This window comes from Larus michahellis, chromosome 9 (assembly GCF_964199755.1).
Source record: "Larus michahellis chromosome 9, bLarMic1.1, whole genome shotgun sequence".
NCBI lineage: Eukaryota > Metazoa > Chordata > Aves > Charadriiformes > Laridae > Larus > Larus michahellis.
The window spans coordinates 28,059,535-28,073,960 of NC_133904.1; the positions used below are offsets into that span (position 1 = coordinate 28,059,535).

General features: G+C 50.9%; 1 protein-coding gene across 5 annotated transcripts in view; it reads right to left on the reverse strand.

Moving 5' to 3' along the window:
• PLS3 (plastin 3) overlaps positions 1–14,178 on the reverse strand; it is a 54,527-nt gene extending 40,349 nt beyond the window's left edge. The window contains exons 1-2 of one of the 5 annotated variants that reach the window (XM_074600241.1): positions 14,084–14,158; positions 7,594–7,744 (exon numbers count right to left, since the gene is read on the reverse strand). The gene's annotated coding sequence lies outside the window, so the exon portion shown is untranslated. Of the gene's footprint in view, positions 1–7,593; positions 7,745–13,443; positions 13,619–14,083 lie in introns of those variants that run through there. The other 4 variants (XM_074600240.1, XM_074600237.1, XM_074600242.1 and 1 more) reach the window with 4 other exon arrangements.
• Positions 14,179–14,426: the final 248 nt, after the last annotated feature.

The following is a 14,426-nucleotide window of genomic DNA, read 5'->3' on the forward strand; positions in this document are numbered from 1 at the left end:
TCCATCATCAGCCTTTCCACTTTCTGTCAACGATAAATACTCTGCAGCCTGAGCAGAAGCAACAGCTCTGCAAAGTTTTCAGCTACTTGAGCCAGACTTTTCCCCTGAGAAGACTCACTTTCCAAATACTAAAACATAAATACCGTTACCAAAGCCAAGCACTGTATCTCACTTTGGTTTAAGAAGTCAACAGCAAATAAGAGCTATCTCCAATGCCAAGCACCACCAGTGACTTGTGTACAGAAGCAGCCTATTAGATTACTAATAAAACTGGCATAATCTTCAAAATAAGATTACAACAGCAAAAAGGATGTGGCTGGAAAAATAAATGCATGGACTGTAGCAAGACTGGCAATTATGCAGATACAGAGGTCAGGGACTGCTTAATATCTTCCACCTGTGCAAGAAGAGGTTATACCACCACAGTCACAACCTGCCCCAACCAGCAGATTTAGCCAACTGTTGACCACTGTCCAGACAAGTCCGCTGCCGGGCTAGTGGGGAGGCTGTGGGAGACTGCCACTGGGTGGCTCTTCAGTCCCACACGACTCACCTGCGGGTCACCTCCCCGCTATCAGAAGGGTTTCGGTGTTGGGGAGACAAGGCAAATCTGGTACAGTCACAGCCCGAGCTGGGCAGCAGCCCACGCGCCCAGCCCAAGAAGGTTTTTAAGGAGTCACTGGTATCTCATCTGGAGAGTCTGCCAGGGGCTGGAGGTAGAAGATTTTGGCACACAGCTCATCATGTTATGCAAGTAGGCCTATGAATTTAGTGGGGTTGAACTAGTCCGGAGTCTCCTCTCAAGGGACCTTGACCTTACTGTGTCCAGCTCTGGACCCTCAGCACAAGAAGGACATGGAGCTGTTGGAGCGGAGCCAGGGGAGGCCACGAAGATGATCCGAGGGCTGGAGCCCCTCTGCTGTGAGAACAGGCTGAGAGAGTTGTGGGGGTTCAGCCTGGAGAAGAGAAGGCTCCAGGGAGACCTTCGAGCCCCTGCCAGTCCCTGAAGGGGGCCTACAGGAAAGCTGGGGAGGGGCTGTTGTCGAGGGCATGTAGCAATAGGACGAGGGGCAATGGTTTTAAACTAAAGCAGTGTGGGTTTAGATGAGACATTAGGAAGAAGTTCTTTCCACTGAGGGTGGTGAGACACTGGCCCAGGTTGCCCCGAGAGGTAGTGGAGGCCCCATCCCTGGAGACATCCAAGGCCAGGCTGGATGAGGCTCTGAGCAACCTGATCTAGTTGAAGATGTCCCTGCTCCCTGCAGGGGGGCTGGACTAGGTGGCCTTTAGAGGTCCCTTCCAACCCAACACATTCTGTGATTCTATGAAGCTTTTCCTGGTATTTAGCTCATGCCTGCTTTTGCAAGCTTCCCCCCTAACTCCTCCTTTTGTCTCAGACCCCAACAGAAAATCTTCTGTGGAATGGACCTTCTGGAGAGGCTAACGTCAGGGGCTCCCACCACCACGGCACTCTCTTCAGGTGTGTAGGAAGGTGAGGTAGAGCTGGATTACCGCTCACGCATACACTGCAAATTGTCACCCATGGCCTTCAGGTCCCTAGAGTGCAATCTTCACCATACAGCTCATTACACTGTTAATGAGTAACCTGTCTCACATTTTCCAGCCTATAAAAACCAACTACTAGTAGCAGACTGATCTCTATGCTGTGAAGCCAGTCTTTGCTCTGACTGCAGATTTCTTACACTCTCAATCTGTTGCCGCTGATGAGTTTAATGCTTTATGAATTAGTTTTAAGAAACCCTCATCCTTCCAAATAAAAAATAAAAAAAATTCATCTACAGATTCTACATAAAGCCAAGATTAAGCAAGGCACGCCATTCGATAGAAGCCACAAAGCATATTTGCAGGTAGGAGGGGGAGATCTATAGCTGGGAGCAATACCACAAGCTACAACACAAATTACACCAGAGGTCCACATGCTGATCAAGAATATTAGCTGTTAGCTACGAGTGTTACACGTGAAAGTGCAATACCTTGCCATGTGCCAAGTTGCTATCAACGCAATGCACAAGCCTTAATTGCTGAAGTGAATTATTGACCAATCCTGGTTGTCAAGGCTCTTGCCTAACAGGGGGTTCCAAGGGCACCAGTACAGGGCAAAAATCTTACTCCATTTCATGGCTTTCCAAGACCTTCAGAAGACAGGGAGCGAAGGGACCGACTAGAACACCACCATATAACCCAGAAAAATGGTATATACCCCCTAGAGAAGGGGGAGACGGGGAGGGAGGTATAAGAGGTCTTGCCATTAGCGGTGGATCTAACTAAAGCAGGTTGGGTGCTGCTATACCCAGCCGGCCCCTGGATGGCTACAGTAACTTCCAGGAGCTTCTTAGCTGGGCAGAAGCAATGTAAGTTTTTCAAGTTTTGAACAAGAAGTCTGACTACGCTGCCTTTGCTTAGCATTTGGTTTATATAAAACGGTGGCAAGAGCCCAGCTGGAAATGAGATCAACAAGAACGTTACAAAGGGGTGGGCAGCAGAAGGGCAGGATTGCGCTGGAACCTCCCATCCGTGTCCCCAAGGAAAACTCAGTCCCGACCTCTGCCAAACAGCGCAGAAAGGAACAGGCTAAAGTTTAGGTCAGACATTAATGAAAATATTTTGAATAAGTGGCCTTAATGTCTCTATACTTATGGAAAGGTGAATTCTACCTCAGTAAGGATTCAGAAACTTGCTTATTACTTCCAGGACCACTGAGAAACATGAACGCGTTTGTAAACGCATTGCCATTTGTTCTCTATTCACCTCCTTCAAAGTGCTGCCATCTCAGAAAGCTCCTAAAAGCAGGGGCCAGCCTTCTCCCTGCTTGTCTGCGCAATACCAATCAGAATAAGATAACTTTACATACACCTACAAACACCCTGTGTATTCCCCAAGATAAAAGTCCTCGCAATCCATTCTTGGAGACAAAAACGTTTTGTGCAGAATTCAGGAAGAAAAAGCTTAATTGCGATATTGCTTTGGAACTCACTTCCTTTATTTCTGTGACCAGATGGAGACAAGCACCTTGTTCTCCGCTGGGTCAAGGAAATGTTTAACTTCAGGATTTATAGCAGAATATAGATATGTATATAGCACTGCAGCTGCTCGGCAGTTCCAGTGGAGGCAAACACTGTTTTAACCCAAGGAAAACAGCGCCGGGCTGGAGCATCAGCCTGCTCACGAGCGTCCTGCTGCAGGGGCTCCGAGGCAGGAGAGCATCCAAGCCTGTCCCCGGGACCAGACTCAGCATCCTGGAATCTCAAAACCACAGCCCTGCTCCAAACCCAAACAACGCTCCACAGACCCTTCCCGGCTGATTAGCAGGAAGGAACACAAGATTGCGATGGCAGCGTAAACAAGAACCCGGGATTTATGATCTCTCAGACGCTGTTGAGCAAGCGACCCAGCTGAAGCACTGCTTCACAAACTATGAATGCCAATTACAGGGATGGGTAGCTCGAATTCAAGTTTCCACTTGGTTAGTGCTGTTCTGGATACACTGAGAACTTTGGTGCTGGCCCAGCAGTTTCGCCTGCCGGGAGGGGCTGGGCTGAGCTCTCCCAGAAAAACGGGGACGCACGGAAAACCTCATCCACCATCCCCGTCCTTCCCAGCAGGGCAGAGTCAAAGGCAGCAAGGTCAGTAACCCCTCCATCACCTTGCATCTAACCCAGAGCAGGTACAAGCTTCTGTTATCCAAGGTCTTCAACCTGCATTTTAAACATCCTGTGCATTCAGCTCTGGAGAGCCCTAATTTAATCCCCAACATATTGTCAAAAAATCAGTCCCATATATATAAATTGAGTGCAGAATCGCATGCCTTCCTATTTTCCTTCTAGTAACAAAATACTTTTCATATGTTGATCTTCAGGGGAAAAAAAAGTGAGGGAGAACAAAGGGGATTTTTCTTAAGCTTTCTTTCCCACCACCTCAATGAGACGCAACAATTTCAGTAGGAATCTAAGAGGACGTCCCTAGAGCTCTGCAATTAATTCTTTTTTTTTTTTCCCCCCTAGCAAAACAGTCTCCCCATCATCTGGAACCAAGACAACAGAAGCAGTTCTAGCAAACAGACCTCTGGCAGGAGCTGCAGTGACGGGATGCAGGGCAGGGGCAGGATTACCGACTGCCCTCTCCGCCGCCGCCCCAGCAGTCGCCGACACCTCCGGCAAAACACGGCATCGCCTCCTTCAGCAGCCGATATTGGAACCACTGACACAGATTTCTTCTGAGGATATTCAGCCTGTCTCATCTCCCAGAGTATCAGATTTTCTTCTTCATGCTTTTTCCCCAAATCAGTGTCTTGCAGGTTTTTCCTTGTCTTGACCTGGCCCTGCCATGGGCTATAGTTCACACTGCCTTGTTTTTATACAGTTCCTGTATTTATGCAATTTTAAAAAGCAGCCTAGCTAACATTTTTTCAAGAAAAATTCAGTTTCCTCTAGCAAAAAAAAATGTCTGTAGTAAAGATATAACTGCAGGAGTCAGGTTTTTTCACTTTAAGAATTTGAGATATGAACAAATAGCCCCTTGACTCGCAGCTGAAGTGAAAACATGCAGCCGAGTTAGACAAAGGCTGAAGGCTCTGTCCCTAGGGTTTGGGAGAAACAAAATCCTTTTACTGTCCTCCTACAGCCAGTTTCATGACTGTTTACAAAGGTTTTATAAGACAGACAATATTTCGCCTTTTTTTTTTTTTTTTTTTTTTTTACAGTCTAGTCTAGCACAGAAGAACCAGAAACAGAACAAGCCAAGGCAGAGTCTGCAAGAATTGGAGAGAAAAAGGCATTTTGGAGAGACATTTGATCAACAAGGTCATGTAAACCGTTCCAGGCACATAGAGCACGCTGGTCATCCACAGTCGTGTAAGAGGCAGCGGCAGAAGCCCCCTGCCCTCCTCCCATCCCGGGGGAGGCTGCCGGTGGCTACCAGCCTGTAAAACAACTCGCTGCCTCACACAAGCATGGCCACGGACAGCGGAAAACAAATTACAACAACACAAGGAGTCAACAGTTGAGGTTCAGGAGGCAGAGAACAGATGCCCAGAGCAAAGAGACACTTGACTCTTCCCTTCTGCTATCCCCTGGCCAACCACTAAGACTTGCCCGAGAAGGCTTGGCTTTGAGGCTGGGCTTTTGCAATAGGCAGTGGGGGGAATGAGATCACCACACCAGATACCGGTCAACCTCTTGCCTTTAAAGTTTTTTTTTCTGTTTTGTAAGAAGAGGGAGGAGTGTGGAGCTCAGGTCTGGACGGACAGGGCTGAGCTGTCTCCTGGCCTTTGTACTTCTCCCTGCAGCACTTGAGGAGCTGAGGCATACTCAAGCCGGCAGCCTCATGCCTACTGCAGCCCCAGAACGTTGCTGTTCTTTTTGCTGGGCATCAAAACACTGGCCAACATGAAGGCAAGAAGAGAAAAGGCTGTGTTTTTAGGCCAGGATTGCTATCTCCCCTTGAACACATGGCCTCCAGCCATCGGAGCAGCACACGTGCCCTTTCTCACCCAGCTCCCTGCCAAGCTCATACAACCAGCCAGCAGAGCAGTTGTAGGAAGCACTTCCCTTCCTCTGCCCTTCCATCCTAGAGCTAGTGACCTGCAAGCCTGCTGGACCTTCCTCCGTGAAAACACCGTCCCATCCAGGAACCCCTTCCATCCCCAAACACTCCCCTCCAGAGAGCAGAGCCTTGGGGTCCTCCTGCCACCCATGAGACACCTTGCTATCGCTCTAAGATGTCGCCATCACGGCTAATGAAGCATAAGAGCTTCTGACAGTATTTTCCTAACAGCTGCCTAAGCCAAGATAGACATTTAAGGACTCAAAAAAGGCCTTGACTCCTTCCTGCCCCTGAGGCTCAGTGACACGGTATCCATTCCTCTCCTCATCCCACCCAGCCAACTCTCTCCACTAACAAGGATGGACCATGTGTGACCATGGGCTCTTTCTAGGCTGCTGGACTACAGAGCCTGTGGTCTACAGCTTTCAACTCTCTCAGGTTCGGCAAGAAGCATGGCTAAACCTTTACTCAATATCTATGAAGGCTCCATGGGTGGCAGTCAGACAGTTGGCCATACACCTCCCTGACACCGGTCACCTTAGCGCTTTTGGATTAATTAGCAGCAAACAGATTTTCTGAGGTATTTTACAGCTGAAGGGCCTCCCATGGCTGCCAGTGCCCCAGAAACCAAGATGTAAATGTGTTGTGTAGAGTTTTCAGCCTGCTGAAAAGAAAGGCTATTTTTAATCCAAGCCTACGTAGGGTGGGGCTCAGTTTCCAACCAGGGCAAAAAGCCACTATAATCCACAAGACCAACGTCTGGCAACCTTCGCTTGCAGGCTGATGTCTGTTCTATTTTGGGGATGGGAGGAATTTAGAATAAAAAGATATATAAATTAAAAACAAAGGAGACTATGAAAAGTGAATAGAGGGAAGGGCCAGACTTATCCTGTGTATTTTGGTCTAAAGCACAGGGCTCTGAAACAACACAAATCAGAATTACTTTATTTTCCATTTCCTACGGCAGTTTATAAAGTATAACTTGGGCTGAGAAGAGTAAAGCCCCAGTGTATTTTGTACATGAGGAAAAGCCAACCTCTGGCTCCCTGCACAGCAGTGAGACCCTTGAGAGGACGAGGCAGGAAAACGGTCACCAGCCACGAACGCACCACCGGGATCCTATATGAGAAGGTTTCCCATCTCAGACACCAACGCAACAGCTGTTGGGACATCTTGTTCTTTTGTGACGTTGGGAGTGCAAAGAAGGCAAAGCAGAGCCACCAAACTCACCTGAGGATTGTAAAAATAAGAGAAGTTTTGCTTATTTAGGGTTTATGGCTCACAGGCAACTAACCCACTAAGAGCAGAGAGGTTTCGTATGCTCTCAGCACCTAACTAAGCCCAAGATCACACAGACTTCCTACATAAATATACAACTAGGTTTTATTTGTTACAGAGACTGTCTCAACTTGACATTCAAGCCAACTCTACATAGCCATTTACTTCATCGTATTAACCCCAGCTTCCTTGCAGCACACAGGTCATTGGGCAAAGAGGGTACATGTAGCTTCTCTCACTGTCTTCAGATGCCCCTTTAACATCCATCCATCCATAAACTGTGAAACACACACAAAGGCATCAGCATCTCCAGAGCACCTTCTCCACCTGACCAGCGCTGGATTATTAACCCCACTAGAGAAATCTGCAACTACTTCTCTTGGCAGAACGCAGAAAGGGCAGAAGAGAAGAGACGGTACACTGGGCTAAGTGGAGGACCAGCAACGATCACCCTCAAGCACTGCTGTCATTTCAGCCATGGACTTCTTAGGAAAAAAGCCAGGACCTAAGCAACACTGTGAAATTCAATCCAGATTTTATAAGCACGGCAGCAAGACTGGATGCTGAATGCCTAACGCTAGATAATAAGTTCATGGCCAACATCACTTCTTCCTTCCTTGTTCCACCAGTAAGCAACAGCACCAACTACCTGCTCGTTCACTTCCACCACTACAGGCAGTATGTGATGGGGAAACAGCGAATGAGACAGCAAACTCTGTTTTCAGCTTTAAAAAGAAAAATAAAAAAGCTTACTTCAAAATATCAGAAATTAGGCCTCCTGCAGAGACACTACACCTTATCTTCTCTTGAAGATCACAGTAACAGACTCTCTTCCCAGCTATACAGTGGGGACTCGCAGCAGCATCTGTGAGCTGTCACTCCTTTTACAGGAACAAAAAACCTACTGAAGAGGCAGGAGAAACAGCTGTAAGCATTTCAGAGAAGGAAATGAGACAAGGAGACTGGTTAGAAGCACATGGCCCATATGGATTGACATGAGCAATCAGCAGCAGTCCTAACCAGAGCTTCCCATTCCGACAGTTGTCCTGCTCCCCACATCCTCAGATGCATGTCAAACCAATAATTATTTTATTTCTTCCGTACTGAATCCCAAATGTCAGCAGTGCACAGGCCGCTGTGCCCTGCAGAGACAGTCTGGATGTTGCAGGAGGAGCCGGTTCTCCCCCAGGAACGTGCACGTCGCCCCGCAGCTCCAGGCACTGGAGAGCACGGGCCAGCCGGCGCAGGACACAAGGAAGGGGACATCAGGCAAGCAGACCACCGCGCCCTGAAAGGTGGAGATAAACTAACAGGAATCAATCAGCAAAACAAGCAAAAGGGAAAGAATCTCGACGGCTCCATCTCTGCTGATAGCAACTCTGCTGGGGACACAGAGGCTGCCTCACCTCTTCATCGTCACACCACTCGCAAACCCAGTGACAAAACCAGCTCTGAGCAGCCCGAGCGTTACCCCGCAAAGCCCAGACGTGAAACACTAGCTGTTAGAGGAGCACACACAATAGAATTCTTCCAAGCGGGCCAGACAGGACTTGCTTGTCATTCTTGGCATTTCTAATCTATTACCAAAAAAGCCAACAGATTATTACAGATTCCCAGGAGACCGGCGGATGCCACAGCGACTGAGCGCACTGGCCATGCACAGCACCGGCCACCGCAGCTCAGCACCCCGTCCAGGGAGGTCCAGACCCCTCTGATGGGAACAGAGCTGCCGGGAGAGGTAGATCAGACAGCCCTGCTGTCAGGGCAGCTGCCACCAGCAGGACGGACGTCAGATGTGCCCACCGTGGGGAAGAGCTCTGTCACCTCCAACACCACCACCTCCAGATCAAACAGCGCGGTATCAGCAGAGGGCGGATGGGCACGTCCTCTTCTCCCACCTCCTCCCCAGCCCTTTTAAGTGCACACTTCTGCCTTCCAGCTCCACCGATTCATCATGCTTTCTCACTCAGCCAGTGCGAGAAGACGGGTTGCTCTGTACACGGCTGGCAGATCACAGCGGGTGCACCGACACCTTATCACACAGCGTCACACCAAATACCTGAAACCTCAGGGTTGGGCTCCGCAGCCACAAACACTCACAAGTCCCATCTTTTGGCTGTAATCAAATCACCTCTTCGATCCTCAACTGGAAGGGTGGACACCCATCACAGTCCATAGGCAGCACCCCTAGTCCGGGAGGCGTGCCATGGGAGACTGGCTGGGCTGGGGGGCTGCAGCACAGACGGGGCAGGAGGACTTCTGAAAGCTGGGATGCCCCGTCCCCAGCCTGATGGCATAGTGTGGTGATGCCACCCAACCAGGCTCATGCTGGTTGCTGGTAAAGCAGAGGAAACCTCCACCTAACCTAGCCCTTCCCTCGGGAAAGGGACCTGCACAAGCCAGGAGACTTCACAGGCCCCGCTGCAGCTCTCCAAGCGAATCTCACAGCACAGAACGTGATGGAGAGGCATTATCATAGTCTCTGCTTCAGAAAAACCTCGTCTAGAGGCAGGAAGCACATCCAGAGCAGGAACACTGGTGAGGATGGGCAGGACAAGCCTGACCCGTCAACTACAGCATCAGCGCTGAAGAGCACGAAGCAGGCAGCTGCTAAGACTGACGCTGTGCTAAATGCTGCTGTGCCTGAGCACCACCCGCCCCACACCCGCTCCTGGCACAGACCGCGCCGGGGATACCTACTCTTAGTTCCCTGCCATCCAATAAACCCAAGAGGGACGGTACACCCATAATGGACACCCAAAGCGTGCGGAGCAGGGAACACAACAGTAGCGCATTCATGGGCAGCGGTCACACGGCCAAAAGCGATTACAGCAGCCCAGTCACTGTCAGCTGAGCCACCGCTGCTCAGAGGGCCGCCAGGAGGGACAGTCCACACCGTTTCTCCCAGGCAGCGCCCAGACATCAGGCCATCGCCCTTCAGTCATGACATCACACCTCTCGCCCTTCCCACCTACTCATCTACCAGCAGCAGGAGCAGCAGGTACCTCCAGGCATCCTGGGAAAGGGCTTTCACCAGGGAAAGCGGGTTGTGTGTTAGAGCCTGAGCGACACTCTGGGGTGGTCAGAGGGGAAACGGTCCTTCCATCCCCCCCCTCAAGGTAGCACCGCAGGCGGAGCTCAGCCAGGACCTCCTCACCACCGCCACAGCCGCTTGCGGAAGCGCGCAGTCCCCAAATGCCAACAGGAACATGGGTGCAGAGATGCTAAGAGATGCCTATCGAAGGGTTTGGGGAGCCAGGACAGGAAAGAGCAAGGTGATATTGTGACATTCATTAGAGTAACCCAACAAATACTGATTTAATACCACCTTGCATCACCCTCATCAGAAGAGTTGGTCTGAGTTTTGCAATGTACTTGAAATGAAAAGATATTCAGGAGTGTTTTGCTCTGCATATCATAGAATCACAGAACGTGTTGGGTTGGAAGGGACCTCTAAAGGCCACCTAGTCCAACCCCCCTGCAGGGAGCAGGGACATCTTCAACTAGATCAGGTTGCTCAGAGCCTCATCCAGCCTGGCCTTGAACGTCTCCTGGGCCAGTGTCTCACCACCCTCATTGGAAAGAACTTCTTCTTAATATGCATTAAGGTTCTTTGGTAAACTCTTTAAAATCAGTATTTAACTCTACCTTTCGCACAGATCTGCTGGTAGAAATTTCTGGATTCATGTTTGGCTTTTTTGAAATAATTAGCAACTTTAATTACTCCATGAGCTCAATGTCCAAAGAAGATACACAGAATACTTAATACACAATAGAACTTAGTTCAAGAAGCGCTGAGTATGCAAAGGTCACTAATTAGTTAATAAATATTAACACATCATATTGTGGCTATTCCTAATATGTCAAGGAACTTCTCAGTAGCAACTAATAAGTTAAAAATTAATATCTGTTATTGCACCATGGAGGCTGATAGCTTGTCAGTCACATGTTTAAACAGCTGGCGCTGGGAGAATCTGCTTTTCTGTGCTGAATTACTGCTCTAACCCACACGGAGGCAAAGCTCACATTCAAAGCCTGAACAAAACACTCGCTCAAACCACCTTTCTCTTCTGTTTATTGCTACTCTGTGGCACACCGATAAAAAAACAAGTTGTAGCCACATAAATTTCCCCCCCACCCCCGGCCCAACTCTGGCCAAGCTGCAAAGCGACGCTGTAGCCGCCGACAGCTCTGTCCTTCCTTCTCCACCTTCCCTTCCCAACCCTCTTCTTGACCAGAAGCAGCATCCTCATGGCTCTGCGCAGGGATAACCCTGTTAAAATTTGCTATAAAGCAGAACTCATCCAGCCTTTGGTTTCGCTGAAAACACAGCCCCTTTGTGTCCCGCCACCTATCGCTATTGCTATGTAAAACAGGTTACCAAGAACAGAGATAGGCCGTACCTGGGAAACATCACCAAATAAACTATTACCACCTGAAATATCAGCACCGGGACAACCTCAAGTGCTAAATGAAGCTCTCGTAAGTGACCACGTGTACTTCCTACTGATCCCTACCACCTACTTTGACAAGGAAGTGGATTAAAATCCCCAAATAGAAAGGTGGTGGGCACACCCTCCCCAAACTCTCTGCCAATCATGCAAATCGAAAGGCATCTCCCTCCTCCCGTTGCATTACACTACACACATTAGCAAAACCACAACTCCTGCACTGCTGCGCCAAGAAGCGGAGCGCTTGCAGTTTTACTACGCAAAAGACAGACAGAACGTCCGACATGAAGGTTTCCTATAAAGCTACTCACAAGGGCACTTGGATCATTTTGATCACTGGCAGCTGCTTAAGCAAAATTACTGCATTCCCGTCCCGCGCCCCCCCCCCCCCCATCCTTTCCCATCAATCACGCAGGAGCACTCTCCTCTGCTTCCGCCAGGCCACAACTGCTGTGTCCCACTTCTCCAAAGGCAGTTCAGTTGCTGCACTGGTGAGCCGGGTAAACACAGGAAAGAGTTACTAGAAGATCCCGCATGAGTGGATTCATCAGCAAACCCATTTAACGAGGCTGCGATTCCTTCACTCACCATCTTAATCTCACAACAATCGGGACCCCCGAGCACAGAAGCTAGTGAGTGAGCCCCGGGGGAAGGAGTTCCTCTGCATTTATCCCAAATCCGAGCATCCATCAGCCGAATACCTAATGAAGTCCTCAGTCCCCAGAGCCCTCCCCACTGCGAAGCTAATCTAGCCAAAACTAGTAAATAGGTTTCTGGAGTTTGGGGCATTCTTTAATCTGAGGAGATGTTTGCCTACTTTATAGGAGGGGAAACTTGGTCAGATTAGCTTTGATAAGAGAACAAAGACCCTGGTTAAGCATAATTCTTTATATCTAGCACCAAGTTTAATAATCACATTATGATCTCTTAACCCAGACAAAGAATGAGTAATTCATCTTTCACAAGCACAGAATTCCTTCAAAGGAGCCTGGTTACAACCAAGCAACATCCTCAAATTGTTAAACTTTTGGCAAGATGAAGGGGCTGTGATAACAGCAGTGTTTCGAAAAGATTTCTCTTAGCAAATTATTTTAAAACCTACCCTTTTTTTTTTTTTTTAAAAGAGTTATTCACACGCAAACCAGTAGATATGGAATTTAAGCTCTCTGTGCACACACCCCACAGGAGGCCATCAAACAGCCCTGGGGCAGAAATCGGCTGCAGAATATTGCACCCAGGGGACTTGCCTTGTGTCCACTAAACCCCGGAAACGCTGCTCTCTGCTGACAAACTACCAGCGGCTCCTCTTTACACAAGATTTCTTTTCAAAACAGATTGAATTTCTGTACATCATTATGCACAGCACTAACATACGTTGATCTCTGTAACTATTCCCTCTTTATATCCAGGTTCCAGCTGTTGTCTTTAAAGTTACCCTGAGCAAGTCTCCCAGCATTAAGGGGTTTTTCTTCTCAGGTTACCAGGCTTACTGGAGAAGTCACAAGTGTTACTGGTTGAACAATGGCTCCAAGTTCTCATGCAAAAGCCATTTATCTGAGATATCTATTATCTTTTATAGTCTCTTCTACAGACTGACCAAAAACAGGAAGCCCAGCTCTCGTGTGCACATGCATTCCACTGGGATTGTGTAACAGCAATAACAACCTCGGAGGCTGATTCAACGGCATTTGCTCAGAGCCATACCAACAGCTCTCCTGAAAAGAAAGAAAGGAGTTCAAGTGATGCCCCGCTTGAAGGAATGGATGCTGTCGCAGGGCAGACATATGCAGCCTGTCCCAAGGCAGCATTAACTTGGGGTTAGATTCCCATCCACGCATCTCGCTGCTGTTTCCACTTCGATAAAACCTTACAACTGGAGCAAAGTCACGTCTGTGGAGTTTGTTACCTCTGCAAGCATCGGGGCTTGATACCACCCATCGGAATACTTACAGCCCGTGCCAGGGCGCCCCAGCCTTTCCTATGCAAAGGCAAGTCTAACGCTTCACCTCCTTCTTCGTTCCCTGCTCTTCCCCTTCCCTTCGCAGGCTCCCAACAAGAAGCCATTGTTCGGGGGCGCGGGGTTACGCTTCCTCTCCCAGTCCGAATTAGAGACGTATAAAAATAACCCCCCGCAGCTGTCCCGCTAACTTACTTCACTTCACTTCACCCCGCTCCATTTAGACTAGAAGCCGGCTCCGATTTCCGCACTGTTTCTGCTTTTCGGGAACAACATCCCGTACAGAAGAAGCTGGAAGTTAAACGCCGACCCCCCTCGCCGGTGCCTCCCCTCGCTGCCGCCGGGGGCTCGCACGGACCCCGCGTTCCGCGCAGCCGGGGCTCCCCCTCCGCACCGGCGGCGGGGCCAGCGCATGGCCCCGGGCGGCGGGGGGAGGCTTCCAGGGCAATGAATCAGACAAGCGCCTTCTCCTCGCCGCGGGGGAGGCTGGAGGGGGCGGCCGGAGCGCTCCCGGCGCACACAGACCCCACGTCCCGGCGGGCACCGCTGGCTCCGCGCCGGGCTCCGCGCCCGTCCCGGCTCCGCGCACGGCTCCGCGCCCGTCCCGCCGCCTCATTGCCCGGCACCCCCCCCTCCCCTCCCCGGGGACACGCCTGGCCGGCAGCGAAGCCAGGCGGCGGCCAGGGCCAGGCCCCGCGGAGCCGCTGGGGCCGCTCGGCGCCTCCCGCCCCACCACTGCCGGGATGCTCCGCCGGGGCCGCCGCAGGCCGTGGGCGAGCGCCGGCAACTTTCCCCGAGTTGGATGGGCGCTGGAAGAGCTGCCGGGAGCGCTCACCTCTCACCGCCCGCCACTCCGAGCCGCGCCGTCCCGCCGCGCCGAGGACCCAGCCCCGCTGCCCGCGCTCGGCTCGCCCCGGCCCCGCCGCCCCCGCCCCATTGGGCCGCCCGCCCGCCCATCACGGCGTCCCGGCGCGGCCATTGGGCCACCGCGGAGTCACTCGGGGCGGGGAGGAGCCGCGGGCACCGCCAGGGCGCGCCCCCGGCCCCGGCTCCGTCCTGCCTCCCCCGGCCTCTGCCTCCCCTACCCTCGCCTGCCTCCCCTCTGCCCGCCCCGCCGGCATCCCTCCCCGCATCCCTCCCAGCATCCCTCCTGCCCTGCCTGCATGCCCCCTCCCGTG